Source organism: Ictidomys tridecemlineatus, chromosome 3, assembly GCF_052094955.1.
Source record: "Ictidomys tridecemlineatus isolate mIctTri1 chromosome 3, mIctTri1.hap1, whole genome shotgun sequence".
NCBI lineage: Eukaryota > Metazoa > Chordata > Mammalia > Rodentia > Sciuridae > Ictidomys > Ictidomys tridecemlineatus.
Window position 1 is genome coordinate 927,035 of NC_135479.1, and position 18,351 is coordinate 945,385.

The following is an 18,351-nucleotide window of genomic DNA, read 5'->3' on the forward strand; positions in this document are numbered from 1 at the left end:
CATCTGGCAGGTGTCGGCGTCCAGGGCAGCTTCCTGCACACTGTCACCAGGCTTCCCAGCATCCATCTTTGCTAGACTGTTGAAATTCTTTGGAAATTAGGTTATTTCTGAGACAAAAGTTATAAATATCTACAGCCAGTTTTTCATGTGATTGGCTTTTTTTTTTTTTTTTTGGTCCTGGGGATTGAACCTAGCAGTGCTCCACCACTGAGCCACATCCCCAGCCCTTTTTATTTTTTTAGTGTGGGAGTCTTGCTAAGTTGCCCAGGCTGGCCTTAAACTTGGGATCCTCCTGCCTCGGCCTCCTGAGTCCCTGGGATTCCAGGAGTGGCACTATGCCCAGTTTTTCACTTTTCTTACGGTGCTTTTTTTTTTGGTATATTTTAGTTGCAGATGGACACAATATCCGTACTTATTTTTATGGTGCTGAGGATGGAACCCGGTGCTTTCCACCACGGAGCCGGTCCCAGCCCTTTCTGTGGTGCTTTTGTTATGCACCTATTTCTCACTTTTATGTAGCTAATGTCCTTGGATATGACCCTTTCTAGCTTTGGGGGCCCACGTAGGCCACTCCCACCTTATTGTCCGTATCTTCTAGGGCAGCTCTGGTTCCATTGCTTTAGTGTGCGTCCACGCCTGCCTGCACACGTACCTGTGCTGTGTTGCGAGGTGGTGCTGCGGGCCGGCACTAGGCTGCTCCTGCCTCTGGTCCCACCAGAGAGCTCTTTCTGTTTGCGTGGAGAGCTCTTCCCGAGCCCTCTGCGGTCCACCCACCTGTATGCAGTGGTGTCAGGGCCAGTCGGGCCTTCCCTGGTGTTTCTTCCTCAGCATCCTGCTGGTTGCTCCCATTCCTTCTCTGTGCAGCCTTGAGGCCCAGCCCACGAGGTTCCCGTGGTTCCCACTCTATTCTGGTTTTCTGAGGATTCATCATATTGGGGCTCTTTAGTTTAAAGGTCTCTGGCTCTACGTGCCCGTGCGTCCTGGGATGGGAGCACACTGTGTCCAGTGAAATGCCGTGTCGGCAGGCTGGGCAGGCTGGGTTCCGCAGGCGGGGGCCAGGAAGGCTGCTGTCTCCGTGAGGTGGGCCTGCTAGGCCACAGGGGCACTGCTGGGCAGGTCAGGAGGGCCGGCCAGTGAGTGTGGCAGGTTCCGGGGAGGTGGGGTCAGCGGCTGCGCTCCAGGCTGGAGGCGCCATGTGACCTGGTCTGCTGGCCCAGTGGCCTCAGCAGAGTGGCTCCTGCTCCCTGCAGAGGTGGCTCTGAGGACAGCCCTCCTGGTGCTCCCCTGGGGGCGGGTCTCTTCCTGCTGTACCGTGCTGTCCCTGTCCCAGCTCCGCCGAGCCCTGCTCCAGGCCCCTCTCCTCTCCCAGCACTGACCGCGCTGCTCTGCGGTCCCAGCTCTGCACAGAGGGCTGCCTGGGGTTCTTGGTGAAGGTCTGCTGGGTTTGCTCCTTCCTGTGGAGGCAGGGGCTCCCTGTGCTGCCCACGGCCTCCAGCTCCTGGCCTCCCGAGCAGCTGACACTACCGGCTGAGCCACTGACCCAGCTCCTCCTTTTTTCTTTCCTCCTCCTCCTCCTCCTCCTCCTTTCTTCTTCTTCTATCTTCTTTTTTTTTGTGTGTGTGTGTGTGTGTTACTGGGGGCTGGGCCCCTGCTGCTCCAGCACAGCTACAACCCCAGCCCTTTAATTGATTCATTATTTTGAAACAGTTGTCTGGGTTGCCCAGGCTGGCCTAGTCTTGGGCTCCTCCTGTCTTGGCCTCCAGAGTCGCCGGGTGACCAGCGTGGCCACTGTGCTGGCCCTGCTCTTAGCTTTAGTGAAGGGCACTTTCTGTTTGCTGAGATCTTGCTGGGAGTGACTTAGAGGAGGAGCAGGAGGAACGCTAGCTTTGCACTGGCTTCTTTAAATCAAAACTGAGTTCTGACAGATGGGGCCAAAGAGGCCCTGGCTGCGGGGCCATGTGGCCCCTGCCCCACACAGCTTGGGCAGAGAAGCCTGCCTGTCGCTCACTCCCTGTGGCCCTGACTTTCAATTCATGTTTGCTTTTCAAATTAAGTGGAACTTCCCCTGGTGCCGAGGACTGAACCGGGGGCTCTACCACTGAGCTGCTCCCAGGGCTTTTTATTTTTATTCTGAAACAGGGCCTCACTAAGTGGCCTAGGCTGGCCTCCAACTTGTGGTCCTCCTGCCTCAGCCCCCAGGTCTCTGGGATAACAGGTGTCAACAGAGAGAGCAAACGTGATCCAACTCCTTGTTACTTATCCATTTTTACTTTCTGAATCTCCCACAATGACTTCTTGGATAGGTCTTTCTTCCAGTCACAGAGGTTGTTTTATTTGGGAAACCTTTTGAGGCCTGTGGCTTGACATCGGAGTGCACTTAGGTAGAGGTACCCGCTGGCCCTGTTGGCCTAGGTCCTGAGCCTGGCGGCCACTGGACAAGCTCACCCGGGAGGGGATGCCAGGAGCCAGAGGCAGCCTGGCCCCGGCCAGGGGCTCACGTGAAGAGAGGGCTGAAGCTGGCTGCCACCTGGGTCAAACCAGCGAAGTTGAGATCTGTGTCCCTGCCTCCCAGAGTCCAGGAGGCCGGTGAGGGAAGCCAGGCCCTGCAGGGTGGGTGCTGAAGGATGAGTGCCCCCCGAGAAGCTGGAGCTCGGGGAACCGCCAGCCCTCAGGGCCAGCCTCCCTCCCGTCCACTCGAGCAGCTGTGTCTGAAAAATTGCCACCCAGGTCAGTCCTTGCACAAGCCCACACCACCGAGGCCCTAGAGGTCAGAGCAGCTAACGCAAGCCGAGCCCACGCCGAGCCCAGGAGGGTCGCCTGTGCACCTGGGGGTGGGGCAGCAACACCGTGATGGGCACAGTCCAGCGGCCTGGGAGGACCAGGCAGGAGGAGCAAGCTCAGGCCAGACCCTACCTCAAAACGTGCGAGGGCTGGGCGCAGCTCAGGTGGAGCTCTTGCCTGGTGTGTGCAGCCTGGTCCAATGCCCAGCACCGCAAAAAGTAGATTCCGTCCTTACAGAGAGAAAATGCAGCCAGAAAGCAGACCCAGACCCGAGGAGCCACGAGGAAAGCCTGGGCAGGCCGAGGGCAGCTCAGGCGGGCGGTGCTCAGCATGCCCCAGGACCACAGCAGAGGAGGGGGACAGGAGGGAGGGGACAGCTGGCACCGGCCCAGGGCGTCCTAGAAATGTCGTTCACCAGAAGCCTCCTGAATCCGGGAGGCCTGCAAGGCCCAAACCCAAGAGAGCTCCTGAGAAGAAACCCAGAAATGACATGGAGCGTGATGGACATCGTGATCCAGGTACACGGACGAAGACTCGGATCGGGGTGAGTGTGCTCCACGTACAGCCAGAGACATGGAAAACGGGCTCTCCAGGTGTGACTTGAACCCTGACGCATTCTGCTGTCCTCTATTTTAAAAATCCATAAATTAAAAAAGAAGAAGAAGAAGAAGAAACCCAGGCTGGGCGTGGGGGCCACACCTGTGATCCCAGCTCCTTGGGAGGCAAAGGCAGGAAGAGCACAAGTTCAAGGCCAGCCCAGGCACCTGAGCCAGACTCTGCCTCAGCAGGAAGTAAATGAAAAGGGCTGGGATGTAGCTCAGGGGAAGATCACCTGCCTGCCTGCAGGAGGTCATGGGTTCAGGCCCCAACACGGGTGAAAAAGGTATGACAGAGCTCAGGCCACCAAGGGCAAGTCAGTGGTTCCAAGAGCTGTACAAGAAGCTGGGCGCGGTGGCACAGGCCTGTGATCCCAGCAGCTCAGGAGGCTGAGGCAGGAGGATCGTGAGTTCAAAGCCAGCCTCAGTAATGGCAAAGGACTAAGCAACTCTGTGAGACCTCTAAATAAAACACAAAATAGGGCTGGGGATGTGGCTCAGGGATCAAGTGCCCCTGAGTTCAACCCCTGGTATCCCCGCCACCTCCCAAAGAAAAGAGCTGTTCGAGAGAGTAGATGTCACAGTGAGGCTGGACTGGTCACTGGCTTCTCATCAGTGCAGAGAAGAAGGCAGCGCAGTGAGACGTCCACTGACGGGCTTCCAGAGGGGCAGGCTGCAGCCCTGGGCCACCTGTCATCCCTCACTGAGAGGCCTCTCAGAGCAGAGGCCAGCACACTTCTGTGGAGGCCAAAGAGAGAGGCCTTGGACTTGGCAGCCACCTAGCCTCCCTTGTCACTGGGCACAGCAGCCGCTCAGGCGGGGTAAATACACAGGCGCCATGGTGCCAGCCAGCCCTGGCTCACACCCAGGCATGGTGGTGCACACCTGTGACCCCAGGGACTCGGGAAGCCGAGGCAGGAGGAGCACAAGTTAGAGGCTGGCTTGAGCAACTTGAGACCCTGTCTCCAAAAAGGACGGGGGGTGTAACTGAGGTTCAACCCCATCCCCCAACAGCGACCCCCGAGTGTGTTGCATACGCTCGATGTAGTGCCGGGGCTTCCCGATGAAGACCTCAGAGCGAGGAAGTGGTCTACGTGGAATGTGGCAGGGGGTCAGTGAAGGTCAGGGTGAAGTGGCTCCTGCCTTCTCAAGGTGAAGGGCACTGGCAGTGGAAGGACGATGTCAGTGAGCGTGTCACCCCATCATCCCTGGATGAGTGACTGGAGCAGACCGTGGCGGGGAGGATAGCGTATTCAGGAAGCTTGGCGGGAGGCAGTGCTAAGGCAGCGGTGAGCCTGGGTGGAAGCTGGTGCTGGGAGCCTGCTGTGTGCAGCTGGCATTGACTGGGCAGCAGAGGAGAGGCTAGTGTCCTGTGGGCAGCAGCAGAAGCAGGTGGCAGATGGGCAACTAGAGCCCTGGATGCTGGGCCTGGAGCTGACAGGTGGGTACTGTGGGAGACCCCTGGGTCAGAGCACGTGGGGGAGCAGCCCTCAGGGCAAGGCCGGTGGCCTGCGGAGCTGCGTGAGCCTGGGAGGAGCCTTCAGGGCCTGTGTCCCGCTTAGTCTTGGTGTGTGTCTGCCTAGTGCTGGGCATAGTGCTGGGCGCTGGACGGACGCAGGGTGCTCTGCACCGAGTTGCAACCTGGCTCTTATTTCTTTATTTTTTAATTTTTGAGATGTCTTCCTAAATGGTTCAAACTTTGAGCCCTCCTGCCTGGGCTTTCCAAGTCCCTGGGGTCACAGGCCTGTCACCAACCTGGCACTTCTTCAGTTCGTGTCATTAAATGTGGCTGCCACTGTTGCCACTGCCATCTCCCTTGGTTGCTGCTGCCAGCTGCCCACGACTGTGTGACACTTGCAGTTTGCTATGAGCACAGCAGAGGAAACCCGGTCCCCGGGCAGCATGATGTCCCCAGAACCGCCCTCCCAGCCTGCTCCCCTGGGGTCAGGAGCACCCAGACCTGCACTCGGCTCCCCCCTGGAGGGACAGCACCGTGGGGTCTCCCAGCCCTCCCCACCCTCGGGGTACACCCCAGGCCAGGCGTGTTCTCTCACCTTCCTTCTCGCAGCAGCTCCACGAGTCTCCGAGGAGCATCTGGGGGTGTGCAGCCGCTGGCCCAGCACTGACCCACCTCCCTGCTGCCTGCCCTGCAGCCCAGCTCCCCCCTGGACACCTCCACACCTGCAGCGCCTTGCCCACCCCCCAGGGCTGCCCCCCTCCCAGATGCTCCCCTGGCCTGTCCAGCAGTCACCCCGCCCAGCTTTCTTGGCACAGTGGTCTGCTTTTACTTAGTTATCTTGTTTTCCTTCTATCTGCTCCAAGAATGTCCCTGTGGGTGGGGACATCTGAGAGGTTTGTCCCAATCCCTGACCTCTCTGCCAGAACCAGTCAACCTGTGCAGAGATAAGGGGAGAATGGGAATCTGAGCCTAGAGATCCATAAAGATTCTAAAGAATCTGATTAGAGACTAATCAGCATTGTTTAAAAAATGCAAGCCTTGAAAAGCAGGCACTTCCCAGATGAAGTATCAGATGTGATAAGCCCAAGTCCCAAACCACAATTTTAATCAAAATACCAACAATTTCTCTTGGAGCTGAGCAGGTGGATTTTCAACTTCTGTAGCAATAAAATGCATGAGAAGAGGTAATCAGCAAGCTCCAGATTCCTCGCACCCCCCACAAGTGTGTGCGCCCCCCACAAGACTGTGACCCCAGCCTCGTGAGGCCCCGTCTCCGAAAAAATAAAAACAAAAAGGCTGGGAATGGACCTCAGTGACAGAGTCACCTTAGGTTAGATCCTAGGACCTCAAAGGGAGAAAGAAAAGAAAGTGGAAAAGTTGAAAAGAACAGAACCCCATCCCAATGCTGGATCAGAACCTCCACACTGCATCCAGTGGAGCCTGCTGGACCAGAACCCCCCACACTGCGCCCAGTGGAGCCTGCTGGATCAGAACCTCCACACAGCATCCAGTGGTGCCTGCTGGATCAGAACCTCCACACTGCATCCAGTGGAGCCTGCTGGATCAGAACCTCCACACTGCATCCAGTGGAGCCGGCTGGATCAGAACCCCCCACACTGCATCCAGTGGTGCCTGCTGGATCAGAACCTCCACACAGCATCCAGTGGTGCCTGCTGGATCAGAACCTCCACACAGCATCCAGTGGTGCCTGCTGGATCAGAACCTCCACACTGCATCCAGTGGAGCCTGCTGGATCAGAACCTCCACACTGCATCCAGTGGAGCCGGCTGGATCAGAACCTCCACACTGCATCCAGTGGAGCCTGCTGGACCAGAACCCCCCACACTGCGCCCAGTGGATCCTGCTGGATCAGAACCTCCACACTGCGCCCAGTGGAGCCTGCTGGATCAGAACCCCCCAGGGCGCCCGGTGGAGCCTGCTGGATCAGAACCCCCCACACTGCGTACAGTGGAGCCTGCTGGATCAGAACCCCCCAGGGCGCCCGGTGGAGCCTGCTGGATCAGAACCTCCACACTGCGCCCAGTGGAGCCTGCTGGATCAGAACCTCCACACTGCATCCAGTGGAGCCTGCTGGATCAGAACCTCCACACTGCATCCAGTGGAGCCTGCTGGACCAGAACCCCCCACACTGCATCCAGTGGAGCCTGCTGGATCAGAAACACTGCGTACAGTGGAGCCTGCTGGATCAGAACCTCCCAGGGCGCCCGGTGGAGCCTGCTGGATCAGAACCTCCACACTGCGTCCACTGGAGCCTGCTGGATCAGAACCCCCCACACTGTGCCCAGTGGAGCCTGCTGGATCAGAACCCCCACACTGCGCCCAGTGGAGCCTGCTGGATCAGAACCCCCCACACTGCGCCCAGTGGAGCCTGCTGGATCAGAACCCCCCACACTGCGCCCAGTGGAGCCTGCTGGATCAGAACCCCCCACACTGCGCCCAGTGGAGCCTGCTGGATCAGAACCCCCCACACTGCGCCCAGTGGAGCCTGCTGGATCAGAACCCCCCACACTGCGCCCAGTGGAGCCTGCTGGATCAGAACCCCCACACTGTGCCCAGTGGAGCCTGCTGGATCAGAACCCCCCAGGGCGCCCAGTGGAGCCTGCTGGATCAGAACCCCCCACACTGCGCCCAGTGGAGCCTGCTGGATCAGAACCCCCACACTGCGTCCAGTGGAGCCTGCTGGATCAGAACCCCCACACTGCGCCCAGTGGAGCCTGCTGGATCAGAACCCCCACACTGCGTCCAGTGGAGCCTGCTGGATCAGAACCCCCCACACTGCGCCCAGTGGAGCCTGCTGGATCAGAACCCCCCACACTGCGCCCAGTGGAGCCTGCTGGATCAGAACCCCCCACACTGCGCCCAGTGGAGCCTGCTGGATCAGAACCCCCACACTGCGCCCAGTGGAGCCTGCTGGATCAGAACCCCCACACTGCGTCCAGTGGAGCCTGCTGGATCAGAACCCCCCACACTGCGCCCAGTGGAGCCTGCTGGATCAGAACCCCCCACACTGCGCCCAGTGGAGTCTGCTGGATCAGAACCCCCACACTGCGCCCAGTGGAGCCTGCTGGATCAGAACCCCCCACACTGCGCCCAGTGGAGCCTGCGGGATCAGAACCCCCCAGGGCGCCCAGTGGAGCCTGCTGGATCAGAACCTCCACACTGCGCCCAGTGGAGCCTGCTGGATCAGAACGCTCCACACTGCGTCCAGTGGAGCCTGCTGGATCAGAACCCCCCACACTGCGCCCAGTGGATCCGGCTGGATCAGAACCCCCACACTGCGTCCAGTGGAGCCTGCTGGATCAGAACCCCCCACACTGTGCCCAGTGGAGCCTGCTGGATCAGAACCCCCCACACTGCGCCCAGTGGAGCCTGCTGGATCAGAACCCCCACACTGCGCCCAGTGGAGCCTGCTGGATCAGAACCCCCCACACTGCGCCCAGTGGAGCCTGCTGGATCAGAACCCCCACACTGTGCCCAGTGGAGCCTGCTGGATCAGAACCCCCCAGGGCACCCAGTGGAGCCTGCTGGATCAGAACCCCCCAGGGCGCCCAGTGGAGCCTGCTGGATCAGAACCCCCACACTGCGCCCAGTGGAGCCTGCTGGATCAGAACCCCCCACACTGCGCCCAGTGGAGCCTGCTGGATCAGAACCTCCACACTGTGCCCAGTGGAGCCTGCTGGATCAGAACCCCCCACACTGTGCCCAGTGGAGCCTGCTGGATCAGAACGCTCCACACTGCGCCCAGTGGAGCCTGCTGGATCAGAACCCCCCAGGGTGCCCAGTGGAGCCTGCTGGATCAGAACCCCCCACACTGCGCCCAGTGGAGCCTGCTGGATCATAACCCCCACACTGTGCCCAGTGGAGCCTGCTGGATCAGAACCCCCCAGGGCGCCCAGTGGAGCCTGCTGGATCAGAACCCCCCAGGGCGCCCAGTGGAGCCTGCTGGATCAGAACCCCCCACACTGCGTCCAGTGGAGCCTGCTGGATCAGAACCCCCACACTGTGCCCAGTGGAGCCTGCTGGATCAGAACCCCCCACACTGCATCCAGTGGAGCCTGCTGGATCAGAACCTCCACACTGTGCCCAGTGGAGCCTGCTGGATCAGAACCCCCCACACTGCGCCCAGTGGAGCCTGCTGGATCAGAACCCCCCACACTGCGCCCAGTGGAGCCTGCTGGATCAGAACCTCCACACTGCATCCAGTGGAGCCTGCTGGATCAGAACCCCCCACACTGCACCCAGTGGAGCCTGCTGGATCAGAACCCCCCCACACTGTGCCCAGTGGAGCCTGCTGGATCAGAACCCCCCCACACTGTGCCCAGTGGAGTCTGCTGGATCAGAACCCCCACACTGTGCCCAGTGGAGCCTGCTGGATCAGAACCCCCCCACACTGTGCCCAGTGGAGCCTGCTGGATCAGAACCCCCCCACACTGTGCCCAGTGGAGTCTGCTGGATCAGAACCTCCACACTGCATCCAGTGGAGCCTGCTGGATCAGAACCCCCCACACCGCACCCAGTGGAGCCTGCTGGATCAGAACCCCCCACACTGTGCCCAGTGGAGCCTGCTGGATCAGAACCCCCCCACACTGTGCCCAGTGGAGTCTGCTGGATCAGAACCCCCACACTGTGCCCAGTGGAGCCTGCTGGATCAGAACCCCCCACACTGTGCCCAGTGGAGCCTGCGGGATCAGAACCCCCCAGGGCGCCCAGTGGAGCCTGCGGGATCAGAACCCCCCAGGGCGCCCAGTGGAGTCTGCTGGATCAGAACCCCCACACTGCGCCCAGTGGAGCCTGCTGGATCAGAACCCCCCACACTGCGCCCAGTGGAGCCTGCGGGATCAGAACCCCCCAGGGCGCCCAGTGGAGCCTGCTGGATCAGAACCTCCACACTGCGCCCAGTGGAGCCTGCTGGATCAGAACGCTCCACACTGCGTCCAGTGGAGCCTGCTGGATCAGAACCCCCCACACTGCGCCCAGTGGAGCCGGCTGGATCAGAACCCCCACACTGCGTCCAGTGGAGCCTGCTGGATCAGAACCCCCCACACTGTGCCCAGTGGAGCCTGCTGGATCAGAACCCCCCACACTGCGCCCAGTGGAGCCTGCTGGATCAGAACCCCCACACTGCGCCCAGTGGAGCCTGCTGGATCAGAACCCCCCACACTGCGCCCAGTGGAGCCTGCTGGATCAGAACCCCCACACTGTGCCCAGTGGAGCCTGCTGGATCAGAACCCCCCAGGGCACCCAGTGGAGCCTGCTGGATCAGAACCCCCCAGGGCGCCCAGTGGAGCCTGCTGGATCAGAACCCCCACACTGCGCCCAGTGGAGCCTGCTGGATCAGAACCCCCCACACTGCGCCCAGTGGAGCCTGCTGGATCAGAACCCCCCACACTGCATCCAGTGGAGCCTGCTGGATCAGAACCTCCACACTGTGCCCAGTGGAGCCTGCTGGATCAGAACCCCCCACACTGTGCCCAGTGGAGCCTGCTGGATCAGAACGCTCCACACTGCGCCCAGTGGAGCCTGCTGGATCAGAACCCCCCAGGGTGCCCAGTGGAGCCTGCTGGATCAGAACCCCCCACACTGCGCCCAGTGGAGCCTGCTGGATCATAACCCCCACACTGTGCCCAGTGGAGCCTGCTGGATCAGAACCCCCCAGGGCGCCCAGTGGAGCCTGCTGGATCAGAACCCCCCAGGGCGCCCAGTGGAGCCTGCTGGATCAGAACCCCCCACACTGCGTCCAGTGGAGCCTGCTGGATCAGAACCCCCCACACTGTGCCCAGTGGAGCCTGCTGGATCAGAACCCCCCCACACTGTGCCCAGTGGAGTCTGCTGGATCAGAACCCCCACACTGTGCCCAGTGGAGCCTGCTGGATCAGAACCCCCCACACTGCACCCAGTGGAGCCTGCTGGATCAGAACCCCCCACACTGCGCCCAGTGGAGCCTGCTGGATCAGAACCCCCACACTGCGCCCAGTGGAGCCTGCTGGATCAGAACCCCCCACACTGCGTCCAGTGGAGCCTGCTGGATCAGAATCCCCCACACTGCGCCCAGTGGAGCCTGCTGGATCAGAACCCCCACACTGTGCCCAGTGGAGCCTGCTGGATCAGGACCTCCCACACTGTATCCAGTGGAGCCTGCTGGATCAGAACCCCCCCACACTGCATCCAGTGGAGCCTGCTGGATCAGGACCTCCCACACTGCATCCAGTGGAGCCTGCTGGATCAGAACCTCCACACTGCACCCAGTGGAGCCTGCTGGATCAGAACCCCCACACTGCGTCCAGTGGAGCCTGCTGGATCAGAACCCCCCACACTGCGTCCAGTGGAGCCTGCTGGATCAGAACCCCCCACACTGCGCCCAGTGGAGCCTGCTGGATCAGAACCTCCACACTGCATCCAGTGGAGCCTGCTGGATCAGAACCCCCCACACTGCACCCAGTGGAGCCTGCTTGATCAGAACCCCCCAGGGTGCCCAGTGGAGCCTGCTGGATCAGAACCCCCCACATTGCGCCCAGTGGAGCCTGCTGGATCAGAACACCCCACACTGCGCCCAGTGGAGCCTGCTGGATCAGAACCTCCACACTGCGCCCAGTGGAGCCTGCTGGATCAGAACCCCCCACACTGTGCCCAGTGAAGCCTGCTGGATCAGGACCTCCCACACTGCGCCCAGTGGAGCCTGCTGGATCAGAACCCCCCAGGGTGCCTGGTGAATCCTGCTGGATCAGAACCTCCCACACTGTGCCCAGTGGAGCCTGCTGGATCAGAACCCCCCACACTGCGTCCAGTGGAGCCTGCTGGATCAGAACCTCCACACTGCGCCCAGTGGAGCCTGCTGGATCAGGACCCCCCACACTGCGTCCAGTGGAGCCTGCTGGATCAGAACCCCCACACTGCGTCCAGTGGAGCCTGCGGGATCAGAACCCTCCACACTGCGCCCAGTGGAGCCTGCTGGATCAGAACCCCCCACACTGCATCCAGTGGAGCCTGCTGGATCAGAACCCCCCAGGGTGCCTTGTGGAGCCTGCTGGATAAGGCGATTGTTCCCCAGGAGCCTGGAGAAGAAAGAGCAATTCAGCCACTGGCAGGCGGAGGAGGCTGCGGCAGCCCCAGGGAGCATTCCAGGCAGAGCTGGAGGCTCAGCCCAGGAGGCAGGGTGTCTGGAAGCTGCGGTGGAGGTGGCTGGGATCTCACAGGGCAAGCAGACCTGAGAGCCCAGCAGCAGCACCCTTGCTGGCTGCCCCAGGCCAGGGCTCAGCCGCAGCACCAGGCAGAGTACAGGCCTCCTAGAGGGTGTGGCAAAGGCCAGCCAGTCCATAGCTGTCCCCTAGCCAGAGGCACCTGAGGACCAGAGCCGTCCACCACCTCGTGGGGAGCAGCTCAGGACCCTGAATGTCTGTTCCAGGAGTGGGAATGAGGAGACCCCAGAGTCTGTCCCACATGCAGCCAGATGCCAGGACCCTTGGGAGCCAAGGGGGCTGCACACCACAGCTGCAGCTGGTAGCCCTCTCTTCCCCGTTCCCGTGGCCTGCCAGCCACCTGGCGGGCGGGAGGCACCCTCTGCACACCAGTGGTTCAAGGCCTCTCCTTCCGGCTGCCTGAGGGGTGGGGGCTCCCGGTGCTGGGGCTCGGCTGGAGGCTCTTGCCCTTCACAGGCCCTGCGGCCCCTCCTGTCTGGCAGCCGAGGATCCTTTTCCCTTCGTGGTTCAGGGGAAGAACCCAGGGCCCTCACATGGCAGATCTGCCACCCACCTCTTCCCGTCCCTCCTCTGTAGTGCCTGAACCTCTGGGGCTGTGGGACAGGTCTCCAGAAGGAACGTGGCTCTCAGAACCCAGCGGTGGCCCTCGGGCTGGGGGTGCTGCTGGCCTCCCTTGGCTCTGGCAGATTTCTCAGATATGGTTTGGGGCTTTTTCTTCTTTTTTTGCCAATCTGATAAATGAAACCTGGTATTCAGCATTCTTTATTCGCAGTCCTTAAGTTTCCAAGGAGGCTGGCCCTGTCCCTAGCTGGCGGCCATTTCAGATCTGGCTCTCTGCTGCTGAGGACTTGCATCTTGCTCACAGAGACCAGGAGAGCTAGGCATGAGGGTGCAGCTGAAAGGCACCTCTTCCCTGGCAAGGGCAGGAAGCTGCAGGGCAGAAGCGGCCTTGCGGGAGGGCTGCGGAGCACTCCTGCTCTCCCCACAGCTGTGCAGAGGAAGGCCAGGCTGGACCCGCCTTCAGGTGGGAGACAGCCCAGGTACTAGTGACCACCCAGGCTGCGGAGTTCCAGAAGAGGGGTGGGGGAGAGGGTGTGGCCGGAGTGCAAAGGTCAAAACCCAGGAATGTGGCTGCTGGAGACAGGGCAGGCAGGAGGGTTGGGGTCTCTCCCACTTGGCACCTACAGGTTCCACCTGTCAGAGCAGGGAGGGCTTCCCTGCAGGTTCTCACTCTTCATCTCATCCCCCAGCAGAGGCCACAGCTTAGAAAGAAATGCTAAAGTCATTTTTTTAAATGTTTTTTTAGTTGTAGATGCATTTATTTTTATGTGGTGCTGAGATTCGAATCCAGTGCCTCACACATGCCAGGCAAGTGATCTACTGCTGAGCCACAACCCCAGTCTCCTAGTGTTTAGTTTTGTTCTTTGGAAAGTTTCACGAGTTGGGCAGCAGGATTACATGCCTGCGATCCCAGTGTTTGGGGAGGCTGAAGCAAAAAAGTTGCAAATTCAAGGCTCCTGGGCAATTTAGTGAGACCCTGTCTTGTCCAAAGTGAACAATAAAGAGGGCTGGGTGTAGCCCAGTGGTAGAGCACCCCAGGTCCAATCCCCAGTACCAAAAAAAAAGGAGGGGGAGTATTAGCTTTTCCATGAAGAAAAACTTATTTTAAAAAGGTTGCACAAGCTGAGGGTGGTCCGGTGGTGCAGGCCTGTAATCCCAGCCATTTGGGAGGCAGATGCAGGAGGATCACGGGTTCCAAGGCCAGCCCCGCTGGGGTGTAGCTCAGCGGTGGAGCACCCCTAGAGAGAGAGAAGATAAGGACGTGGGGTGCCCTCTGAGGACCGTTGGTGGTGCTATTAAGGCACCCAGAGCGCAGTGCCTGCGCCGCCTACCCCGCCACTGTGCACTGGCCACAGGATTCCCCGCAGCCCGAGGCGCTGGAGCTAAAAGCTGACACTGGGCTCCCAGGGCCAGCGGAGATGGGCAGCAAGAAAAACCTTAGCCTCGGGAGGGAGGGGGGCTCAGCGGGCCCTCCCCATGTGGACCCAGGGCAGCTCTCCCGGCTGTCCTCGCAGCGCCCCGCAGGCGAGGCTGCCCTACTCTGGCTCCCAGAGTCACTCACCTCTCATCTCTGCCCCATCCTGCTGTGACCTCCGAAGCCGTGGGCACCGCTGACCGCCGCTGGGGCAATGAGAGAACCAGCGTGGTGGTCACGGTCCTGCCTGGGGTGGGCCACCCCCGGCTGCCGGTGCCTGGCTGACTCACCTTTTCTTTGTGGTGCTGGGACTGGACAGGGCCTTTCACAGGCCCAGCAGGTACTCTGCCACTGAGCTGCACTCCGCGCTTTTAACTTTTTGCGACAGGCTCTTGGCAAGTTGCTGAGTCTGGCCTCAAACTCACGGTGCTCCTGCCGTGGCTTCCCAAGTCGCTGGGGTACAGGTGTGGCCCCCCAGTTGGCCTGACTCGCCCTAACAAGTGCCGAGAACCCTTCAAGGTTCAGGAATCGGGAAGCGGATGCTCAAGTGGCTCTTTCGAAATTGTTACTCCACTCAGGAAAGTAACCCACATTGAAGTGACTTTTAAAACAAAGCAAATAGGTGAAGAACCACCCCCACCCCGCGGCCTGCGTTCTAGTGGTGTTTGTCCTGGGATCATGGACGGGTGGGCACGCCTTTCTGCTTCTGCCAGCCTGTGGTTCCCCATGGACAACTGAAACGCTGGACTCAGGTAGCATAGGCCTGCCGTCCCCGGTGGGAGGGAAGACGGGTGGACTGCAGGAGCCAGGATACAGGCCAGCAGAGGGACAGGTGCCCAGCAGCATCTAGACCACAGAAGACCCAGAGAGCAGGAAATGCAGTCTCGAAAGGCAAGTGGTGATCTTTGGTGACAGAAACAGGAGAAAGAACTGTGTGTTAATGTATTTGGAAGAAAACGAACGAGACGAGAAGAGCGTTGACCTTGTTGTCTGAGGGGCGATCAAGGCCAGCATGCGGTCCACTCCTGGAATCCCGCGGGTCGGCCAGAGCAGGAGAATCACACCTTCAAGGTCAGCCCCAGCAACCTGTGAGAGCTGGGATGCAGCTCAGTGGCAGAGCACCCCATGGGCAGCACCCAGTACGCCAAAAAAATAACTTCCAGTGACTTTTTTTTGAGGCGGAGGAGGTACCAGGGATTCAACTCAGGGGCACTCGACCACTGAGCCACGTCCCAGCCCTGTTTTGTATTTTATTAGAGTCAGGGTCTCACTGAGGTGCTTAGCATCTCACTAAATTACTGAAGCTGGCTTTGAACTTGCGATCCTCCTGCCTCCGCCTCCTGAGCCACTAGGATTACAGGTGTGCGCCACAGCGCACGAACTCTAGAGGTTTGTGTTTTTTTGTTGTTTTTTCTTTTAATAAATTTTTTGGTTGTAGATTGACACGGTATCTGTTTATTTTTATGTGGTGCACACCTGTAAACCAATGGCTCACACGTGCGAGACGGGTGCTCTATCAATGAGCTACAACCCCAGCCCTAGAGATTTTTTTTAAATGTAATATTTGATAAGAAAAACTCATTGAATGGTATTAACAAAAGAAAGGAAAAAAACAGGAGAAAAAACAGGAAACCCGGATGATAAGGAGGGGGAGCCCGGGAGGGTCCTGGGGGGTCCTGGTGGTTCTTGTATCTTCATAAGAGAGGGCCCAGCACTGGGGGGACTCAGAGTCCATCAGGAGGGAAGGAAGGAAGCCCCCTCCGGGGGAGATTGTCAGGAGGTCTCGCCCAGTGTCCCCTCTGGACGTGGGCTGACCGTCTACACTAGCTGACTACCTGAGGGCTTCTCACGGCCGTCTTGGCCTGGCAGCAGATCCCCCGCGGGCGGGGCTGGCTCCCCAGGGTCTGTGGTGGTGGGCTCGGGTCTCAGCCCCCTGCTTCCCCGGTCTGGGGATCTCCGTCTGGGTCGTTTGGTGGGGTCTTGCCTAACCTGGTGTGGCAGCCGGCCCTCTGGAGCAGACACATCCTTGGCCTCCCTTGAATTGACCTGTCTTGTTCCTGCTGAGGCGTCTACAGGACTCAGACAGGCAGGGTCCCGAAGCCGCTGTCCTCAGTTCCTCTGAAAAACCCTGAGGCGGGGCTACTCTTTACTGATGTGCTGAGTGTTGTAGATGGACACCACACCTTGATTTACCTCCTGTGGTGCTGAGGATGGAACCCAGGGCCTCACGTGGGCTAGGGGAGCGCTCTACTGCCCCGCCACCGCCACAGCCCTGCACTGAGTATTTCTTGAGCCCCTGGCCCACAAACATCTAACTGCCACCTGATGTTGAGGACAGCAAAGAACCTGGCCAGTGGTTCTGTGGATGTAGCTCAGTGGCACAGCACTTGCCAGCGATCCCAGCGGCTTGCAAGGCTGAGGCCGGAGGGTCATAAGACCAGCCCAGGCAATTCACCAGACCTGCCTCTAAAGAAAAAAAGAAAGAAAGAAAAAAATGCTGGCCAGGCCTGGAGGTGCACGCCCGTGATCCCAGCAGCTCTGGAGGCCGAGCCAGGAAAACCGCAAGTTCAAAGCCAGCCTCAGCAAATGAAGCCTGTGCAACTTAGCGAGATCCTGTCTGAAAATAAAATGGGCTGGGGATGTGGCTCAGTGGGTCATGTTCCTGGTTCAATCCCCAGTACTGCAGATAAATAAGTAATTAAGTACAATAAGCATCATGGCCACTCTGTTAGCAGACTGGAAGAAAAAGGCAAGACTCAACCGTGTCCTGTGCTCAAGAGCACGCTTGGGCCAGGCTGAGTTAGGGGCTGGAGCTGGCCCAGGGAGCCGCGGGCCCTGGGCCCCACCCCAGCACTGCAGCACTACAGCCCTTCAGGTCTGAGGATGCGGCACACACCTGTGCCGGCCGGAGGCTGAGGCTGGGACGGAGGTTCCTGCTCACGAGTGGGAGGCCAGGGTAGCACAGCGGGGTCCTGACAACCGGGCCAGGAGCACCGGAAGTAAACACTCAGAACCACAGGGAGGCGGAGACCTCTGTTCTCGTCCATCTCCAGGTGACAGACAAGCAGACAGGTCTGTGGGAGATTTGGCACCGCTGGTTTCTGTTCAGATGCACTGGGCCAATCAGAACAGGCTGAGCATCAAAACGGGTCGCTCCTGCTGAAGTTCCAAGTCCAGCCTAAACCTGAGCAGGAGGCTGGCCTGACCTTCACACAGAACCACAATCCGCCCACAGCAGCCCAGTTTCCCACGGGCAGCTGGGAGGGGCATGACCCTTTCACACAGAAGTCAACCCAGAGGGGCCGACGTTCACAATCAGGTATTCTCTGTGGTTCTGCTCCTCACCCGGCCTCACCAGGAGGTAACTGTGAGATGCTCGTTTTTGCCTTTTGTTTCCACTTTCCTTGGCTTTTTCCTGTCTGTAGAGCCGACTTCTGCTGTGTCCTTGGAACACTCACTCTATTTTATGGAACTATGTGTGGCCTGAAAGCAAACCCAGTTGGGATCTGAAGTGGACCAGCTGACCGCGGTCTTGCTTGCTGACGCTCTCGGCCACCTCGCCCCGCCTGAGGAGCACTGAGCCCCGAGTTCCGCAGCCGCAGAGCACGTGTTCTTCCCCGGTGCCCCGGGACACTGGGCCACACACAGCTCTTGGTAAACTCCAAAGAGCTGAAATTGCACAGAATGTCCCCTGACCACAAAGGCGTGTAACTGGAAGCCCATAACAAAGGAACCTGGAAAAACCTCCAAATATATGTTTTGAATTTTTGGACTTGTAATGGACACAATGCCTTTATTTTGTTTGCTTATTTTTGTGTGGTGCTGAGGCTCGAACCCAGTGCCTCACACATGCCAGGCGAGCGCTCTACCACTGAGCCACAGCCCCACCCTATTTTGTATTTTATTTAGAGACAGGGTCTCACTGAGTTGCTTGGCGCCTCGCAGTTGCTGAGGCTGGGTTTGAACTTGCGCTCCTCCTGCCTCAGCCTCCCAAGCAGCTGGGATACAGGCGTGTGCCACTAGAAGTTGGTTGTTGATGGCATCTATGTACTGAATGTGCAGACTTCTCCCCCCGACAGTGTGGTGTAATTGCTGACTGTGGACTCAGCATTTACTGGATCAGTACTGAACCAATCTAGAAATGACTTACAGTCCGCAGAGAGGATGGCCTAAATCATGTGCAAATGCCACGCCATTTTATGTAAGGACTTGCAGCTCATTGGCCTGGGGACACAGCAGGGGTGTCCTGAAACCGACCCCTGTAGACACTGAGGGACAGTTGAACGGGCAGTAGCCATTATATGGCAGGAAATAGGGGCAAAG

The 18,351-nt window shown here is 59.3% G+C and overlaps 1 protein-coding gene across 4 annotated transcripts in view; it reads left to right on the plus strand.

The window, feature by feature from the left end:
- The window catches only part of Ccdc57 (coiled-coil domain containing 57), a 101,518-nt gene that overhangs the window by 73,360 nt on the left and 9,807 nt on the right, over nt 1–18,351 (plus strand). The gene's annotated exons all lie outside the window — the stretch shown is intronic.